This window comes from Sinohyriopsis cumingii, chromosome 17 (assembly GCF_028554795.1).
Source record: "Sinohyriopsis cumingii isolate HCF-2022 chromosome 17, ASM2855479v2, whole genome shotgun sequence".
NCBI classification, from domain to species: Eukaryota; Metazoa; Mollusca; class Bivalvia; order Unionida; family Unionidae; genus Sinohyriopsis; species Sinohyriopsis cumingii.
The window spans coordinates 54,586,679-54,595,087 of NC_142977.1; the positions used below are offsets into that span (position 1 = coordinate 54,586,679).

Genomic DNA, 8,409 nt, shown 5'->3' on the forward strand with positions numbered 1-8,409 from the left:
GACTTTGATTCTGGTTAAACACTTATTTCAAATTTATTCAAAGTTGGATTTTCTCATGTGAGTTATCACATGAGCAATTTGGACTTAAATATTTTGTGTATGTTGAATGTCAAGCATCTCCATTATTGTCAAATAGACATCATTTCTATTTTGCATTTGCTGTTACTTTGTTGTAATTTTTAAATTTTAAAACATTTTCAACATATTTTCTCACAGTGAGTTTTAATCTTATTTTGACCCAACAGGCTCCTTGTATTTGAACATATTAAGGTTCATTTCACTGTTTATAAAACGAAACAATTCAGAATTAAGGTCTTGTATAACCAGACTACCCATTAAACTTTAACAGCTGTCAAAGAATAGAGTTAATAACTTGCATACTGATCGTGGTTGATGTTTAATAATCCGTAAAAAGGTGAAATGTTTCTCTCCCCAAAATTCACAGTTTACAAATATAAAAAGGAAATAAAACTTTTGCCCTAAAATGAATCCTATGTACCATAAACATATGATGCAACTCATTTATTCACAAACTTCTAAAACCCCACAATCAAATTGTAAAACAAATCCATAACCTCATATCTGGAAAAAAATAAACACTGATGCACAGTCCTTTTGGCCTAATAAACTCTCAAGTTATTTTCCATAAAAATTGGAGAATTACATAAAGTACGTCGTTTTCTTCCATGCCTAACGTTCGCACAAAGTCAATACAATCTTATACTTACTGAATTGCGTAATTCGGCTTAGGGGTCATCCATTTAGTACGTACGCAAAAATCTGGCAAAGCTTGTCCCCCCGTACGCTTGCATACTTTTTTTTACGCCCCCCCCCCCCCGCGTACGAACGCATGCATACTTTTTTTTTACGCACCCCCTTCCCGCGTACGTACGCTTGACGCCCCCCTTCCCCATATTCTATAAAACGGCCTATGTTTAATCCACGCAGAAACCATAAAGGATTAATAATATTAACGTGTTTAATAAAACATTGTCCACCGACGTTGAATGTCTGGCATCAAAGAAATACGCGGGGTAACATTAAACATTTTGTCTAGTGTCCGCTAAAATTCAAACGCCGACTGAACAGTCGAACAGGTTACGTATTAGACAAATTATTATCGAGGTTTCACCCAACCCCGTTTCCTATGCATGTGTACATTATCATTAAAAAAACAAACATGTACTGTACATAAAATTTAATAAATCCGTAAGAAACTAACTGCCTAATCCAGTCGTGTTTGGTTGTGTAGCTTTTTCGCACTGTTTTACACGTGTATATTCTTGGTAATAGAAACTTTTGCTTATTTGCAGCCTTTTAAATGTTGTAATCATGTCATTTCAAAGTTTATAAAAGAAGTTTCCTATTGAAATAATCACAAAACAAATCACTGACGTTTCCGTTAACTTTTCTGTGACCCAGGTTATCAGAGTACACGGTGGAAGAATCGGCTTGTTAGAACCATTAGAGTGTCCAGTGGGGCATGGCTCGGCACAAGCTAGTGTAAAAACATCAAAATTAACTAGGTCTATATTAATTAACTTATTAATGATATGAATTCACTTATAGCTCAGTTTTTATGAAACATCAGATAATAAAATAGCATTTATTTAATATATAAAAATAACATTAGAAAATACCCGAGTACATGTGTACAAAGGAGTGTAAAACCAGAAGGGTTCGCATCATTGCTTACAATTTAAATGTCAGTCATACAGTAGTATAAAATAATAAAAGTATTATTTTTATACTACATGTATGACTGATTTTTATATTGTAATCAATGATACAAGCACCTATGCGTACAACAACATGTTTACTAATAATTTACCCTTTATGGCGCCTTAGATGAACTCAACAGATGCTGGATGTTGACCTACAGTGTACATGTAGAAGAACACTTTTAAACCGAACAGACGGAAATTTACGCGCGGGCCATGTTCTCTTAGCAAGGGCCACGCTGTTTATGGAGAAAGTTATTTAATATTCTCCTGCAACATGTTTACTCTTAAAACATTCTGACAGCAAGAGTGTGGACATTATTAAAATATAGAAACCAACACCAACATTTTAAGATATCCACGTCGGTACGGTTGTTAATGTCCAGTACGAAACAGAAGACGTCGACGTGCTTTTAGGCAAGATTCAAGGATTATGAAAGACTTGTTCATTGCCGAGAAAGAGGTAAGTTACTTCTACTCATTTCTTTTTACAATTTCGCATATAGAATGATCAAAGTGGATAGCCTGAATCATCGACATTATAAGCATAAGCATAAATTCGCATGGTCGTTTAAAATTGAGCCAAGAGTTTGTTTCAGATTTTACTTAAAGATAATAATTCAACCTCCTGTTTCAAAACATGATATCTACACCACACTATCATCGAATATTTAAGCCTTCCGCAATTAAACTGTGCAACCATGTCTGGCCCTTACCCCCACCCCCAATAATAATGCGGGCGCTCAGTGAGGAGCACTTGCGTTACCGATTGAAACAATTTGTACAAACATAACTGTTTTTCGTATTATTTTATTGCTGATTGGGTGGATCAAGATAAGCATACACGATTGAGAACCAAATGCAGTAGCTTAATTCATGATTTTATTCCTAAAAGACATTTGCCCTGTCTGTCAAATATTTTGATTGGTAAATTTAAAATAGAGATTTAATTGGATAAGGATTACAGCTTTTCTTAATGTTTATATACACTAGGACTCTTGCCAACCAAATCGTTTTCTCATTTCAGTGCATTCTTTCAGTTATGCATAGATAAATAAAATGATCAATTATACTAATTTTTATCTTTTTACAGATTAAACTTCATGAAGGTCACAAAATTCAATCAACACAACAAAGTTAGCAATCATTTGAAAGAAGTGCAAAACATTGACAGCAACAGGAAGAAGTCAGACAAAACCCCATTGCCATGCTAGAGGAAATTCTGACTCCAGTAAGGGGTATGTATAAGACGCTTCAAATCTTTTGATGTAATACACATGATAACATATGCATTTCAGACTCTAAAATTTGACCCCCAATACATTTGTTTTTTTAAATATAAAAGTTGGAAACCAGATTTTGAATTTCTTTATATATTGCAAATGTACATATTTTGGAAAAATGTATCCCAAAGTTTTGGAGAAATCTTTCAGAGGGCTGCTCCAGAGGTAGAGATGTCATTTTTTTGCAAATTTCTAATGTGTACCCATCATTCCTAACGATTGGTTACCAGAGTATACAATCAAAAGGAAATTGTATTAAATGTGAAGCTGAACTGCTTTATTATAGGTTCACATGTTCCAAACCCAAAAAGAGCTGTAAGCATAATTATTACTAATATAAGTGGCAAAAATCATAATCTGAGTACAACAAGAGTATAAATTACATGCCATTACTACAGAAAACTGTATGAAAAATGTATATGGAGTTATAATTTTTGTCACAAATCAGCTGAACTCGTGTGGATTACTAGTATAGATGAGAATAGACACAAAAGAAATTGATAAATTATTTGTGCATAACAGTCATTTTGACTAGTGTACATGTCTACAGTAACTTTCGCGAATCATCATAAAGTCCATAAATGTTGATTGTTGTATTATCCTCAACCTGCCATGGTTCATCCCTACACGACGTTCCAGTGCAACATGTTTTTAAGTTTAACAAAATATCTTTTCTCTAACATTTTTCAGTTACATAACATCCAGCAGTTGCATTGATACATCCCAGGTTATTTTTGTTGTTTTTTCTTCTTTTAAAAAAAATGATATCTGGTGCCATTTATTTTCTCTTTAAGCTGGACTGCTATGTGTGTAGTATCATAATAGAATGAATGGTTTCACATTCAAGAACCTGTTTTTTCAAAACTGTTATTAAGTAGCAAACTTTTTTTGATCTTTATATTTCAGTCTGTATAGTTGTCCATTTCATTCATTTTTTTGTCCTAACATGGTATAAGAAGTGCATGTTACAGTAGCCAAGTTAAACCAGACATTCATATTGTGCTTAATTTTATTTGACCCAGATAATGTCACCAGGTTCTGAAAACAAGAGTGTTTTAAGTCATGAGAAAATTGGCACATGAACCATGGACAGGCATGAATTTTAGGATGGTTAGGCTTGAAATATCAGGGTTGATTCTTAAATAGGTCACTTGAGAAAGGATTATATTGACAAGTAAATTGTAAGCAACCATATGAGCCCCTGTGAACACTTTTATTTTAACGGGTACCCAATTGTTCGTTTTATTACCCAGGTTATTATCAATGGGAGAATACCCGGGTACACATTGGCATCTTTATCCAGTAGTAGTCAGATTTGGAATATGCAGTGTGACTTGCAGGTATCTCATCAACAGTGCAGTTTATATGTTTGCTACTGAACTATGGTAATTCTATTGGTAGAGCAATTTGACTCATAGTCCAAAGGATGAATTTTCAGACTGGGTTGGCTGCATAAGTGTGTCCTTGGGAAAACAGTTGGCTCCTATTTTCACAGTGTGATAAAGTGCCATCTAATCCAAACTACAATTATGTATTTTGCCTTTACCTTGTAAAACAAATCTTCAAAAATCCACCTTACAGGACGTCTCAAATGCTGTGATCAGGAAAAAAAAACTTCTACCAACTTTTTCATTTCCATTTCAGGTTTCGTTTTTCAACAGTTCAAAACTGAGCCTGCTAACTTAAATTCAGTGGTCAACAGGAAGTGCATTGATTCAAAGAGAACAATCTCCAAGTGAAAATATTGTTGCAGACTGGCAAATAATGAAATTCAGAAGCAGGAATGTCAATTACATGTTTTGTTTGCTTTGAATTTTCTGGAACAGTGAAGAATGGTCTTCATGTGAAGCAAATTTCCAGCAGTATCTTTCATTATGACCTTAAAGTTTTTAGAATAAATGTGATGTATTAATATAACAGGTACATACATACATACATACATACATACTCTCGTTGTCTTACCTTATTAAAAGATCACTAATCGAACTCAAATTATATGCTTATGATTACTAGATTTGAATATTGATCTTACTCTGTTTAATTCTTGTATTCAATAAAAACTAAGTACTATAGTTGTTTTTTGTTGTTTTTGCCATTAAGATTATTTTCCCCTCTTCTCTGTTCTCATCCCTGAATGTGTCTGCTACGGTTGATAAAATGAGTGGAAACTGAACAGTAAATTATTAAGGTGCTGTTCAAAATTGTATGTACTGGGATGTTAACTTTCATTAAGTCATTATTTGCATTAGTTTAAATTAGGTCAATGCACTGCACAGTACATTTCAAGTGAAAATGGAAAAGTGCAAAAGTTTGTTTGTGTGCACAGCATTTGCATGAAGATTACTTCAAAACACAAGTCTACTTCTGTCCCACTTTTCTATTTATTGATTTTACTTGATAGATATGTTATATGAAGCAAACTTTTCCTTACTTATTTACGTCTTTAGGATACAAAACCAAAGTTTTATCAACTGTTCTCATTCTAACGCTGTATTTAATACACTACCCATAATTGTAATACTTTTGGAATGGCAGCTGAGACACAGTACAGTAGGAGCCACAGCGGCTCAGTGGTTATCATGCCAACTCACAATTGAAAGGGTTTGGGTTCTAATCCTACAAGCACTTGAACTTGTCTGTCTTGATAGAAATATTACCGTATATACTCGCATACAAGCCCGTTCGCGCTAAAGCTGACCACCAAACTGAACAGGTATAAACACTAAAAAGTACATGACCCGCGTATAAGCCGACTTACAACTCCGAGGCATCTCAAGATGCACGAGGTAAGTTCTAAATGCATTTATTAAGGCAAACTTGTATTAAAAAAAATTACATATATACTTATCTCAAGGTTGGCATGAATGATTATTAAAAAGAAATTGTATAAACTTGTTTGAAAAGTAATTTATTTAATTTTCTGTTTTCTTATCAAGTTTTGGAAATAATACCTCGAAAATTATGCTAATACCTTAAAAGCTAAGTTGTAGTTTGCTTTGATGTAAGTGACCTTACAAAATACTTGTCAACTTTCACGCCGGGTGGGGAAAAAACTCTCGAAATTTGGGGTCGCTCCACGCCTACCACTCGATTTTTGTAGAGAACTCCTGATTATTACATTATGCCTTCAATTTTCATTTCTTCTAAAGAAGAAAAATCCTACATGTTCTGTTGTATCACCAGTAAAGTATTGTTATGACAACAACAAAAAATATTTTAGTATAAAGCATTCGCTTCTTCACTAAATAGAATGTTAAGTTTAAACATGATTCACGTAAATTAATGATTATTGTTACCTCTACAATAATACAAAAATAAAAATAATAAACCAGAACAAAAAGATAAACCAAAACAATAAAATCATCCACAATTAATTTCAATTTCAAAAATAATCACTATGAATGTTGGAACTCCATTCCCACAAAAGAAACTTACATGAGTGAACACCTGGTATTTTTATACCGTATATACCAATGTTAAACTAGTATAGTTAACAGTCAAAATTCTCTCTTATCACAAGCCAGTTTCAGGGTTTTAATGATTAAGTGGCCTGTACTGCTGTCGCAAAACGAAAAGCAAATTCGCCGACTATAAACATAGGAGACATCGAGACATCAAGCTTTCCATTGTGTGGAAAGTTATGTTTGTTCAGCTAAAACAAAAAATTAAAATTGATTTCATTTATTTTCTTTTTTTTTAAAACATGCACTTATCTTTAATGCTGAACTGTGACGATTTCTATAAAGGCCTTCAAGATAGAATGTTTAGTCATATTTAGTTAAATTCTGTTGTTCCAGTTTTGGGCTTAATGCCACGTTTCATCACATGAAAGGCTATATATGGCCTCCAGTATAACTGTTGGAGGAAGAACCTGAGAAAACCAGTTAGCATCACTGACATACTGGAAGCTACTAGCATGCTTTCTCACATACATTTGTTGGCCAAACCCGAGACTCAAAGCCACGCAGACAGGTGAGATGGCAATTATTGTTAAATGCAAGTGCATTAAACCATTAAGCCACCTGGGTCCCTAGTTATATTCTGTTAAGTGGTTTGTTATTGTGTTTTTTTTTTTTACTTATAAGAAGTTATAATGTTTTATATTTTTGCAGCAGCAGCCATATCGGATGGCAGGTTGACTTACAAGCTATCCATGCAGTATTGTAAAATTTCGTCAAATTCTGTTATACGCCATTCATGCCAATATTCTGTCAACTTTGGTCAAATTCTGTTATAAGCCTTCCATGCCAATATTCTGTTAACTTTGGTCAAATTCTGCTATAAGCCATCCATGCCAATATTGTCAAATTTGGTCGAATTCTGTTACGTGATTTTCATAACGAAGTCATTGAAAGGATTTTCTGTTTAAGGGACTGTAGCCTTCTATTTGTACAACTGCTCAAATCCTAAAACCATCTATGTCCATTTGATTTGTCAAATTTGATAAATTCCACTGAGCAGTTCTTGAGCAGAAGTGGTTTTCTAGTTTTATTAACAGTAAATTTGATGGTGCATTTGTATTTAGATTTGTCCTTCTGTCAAAGATTAGGGATGACTGTCAAGTCACTGTATACTCAGCATATCTGTTCTTCTGTCAAAGATCAGAAATGACTGTACTTAATTCACTGTACACTTCACATATATGTCCTTCAAAAATAGGGATGACTGTCCTTCAACTCACTGTACACTGTTGACATGTATGTCCTAATCTGTCAAAGATCATGGATTACTGTATTTCAATTCACTGTACAATTGGTGAACCTTGGATAATTAAGACAATTGAGGTTCTCTGACATTTGATTGGAAGCAAAAAAACTACAACATGCCTTATAACTGAGAATGTTGGGATAGATGCAGCCATTACCATGTATCAATGTTACTGTAAGGAAACGATGCTTCTTCTGTCAGTCTCAGTGAAACTGACCTTTACCTTTTTTAACCAAAGAATGAAAGGTATCTTTCATTATTCCTAGTGCAAGCAATTCACATTTCGAGCATGTGATATACAACTGATGTTACTGTGCAGAGCCATTTTTCTTCTTTAAGTCACATTAACCTGACCTTTTATCTCTTATTTTCAACATGATTCTTCCATACCACAGGTAAAAATCCATCTAAATAGCTTGATAATTGTTGATGTAGAGAACTCTACTTACTGTGTTGAAATGAAATGGGTAGCAGACAGAAAGACTTACTGTGTTGGGAGGAATTTGGTTGCAGAAAGAAGGACTTGCTATGTTGAAATGAAATAGGTAGCATTAAGAAGGACTTACTGTGTTGGGAGGAATTTGGCTGCAGATAGATGGACTTGCTGTGTTGAAATGAAAGCAGACAAGAAGGCTTACTGTGTTGGGAGGATTTTGGCTGCAGACAGAAGGATTTGCTGTGTTGAAATGAAATGGGTA

General features: G+C 34.0%; 1 long non-coding RNA gene across 1 annotated transcript; it reads left to right on the forward strand.

The window, feature by feature from the left end:
• Window positions 1–1,904: 1,904 nt before the first annotated feature.
• LOC149778780 (uncharacterized) lies at window positions 1,905–5,063 on the forward strand. The gene is made up of 3 exons (XR_016415362.1): window positions 1,905–2,184; window positions 2,815–2,959; window positions 4,649–5,063. It is a non-coding gene; the product is annotated as an uncharacterized LOC149778780 (long non-coding RNA).
• The last annotated feature ends 3,346 nt before the right edge of the window (window positions 5,064–8,409 follow it).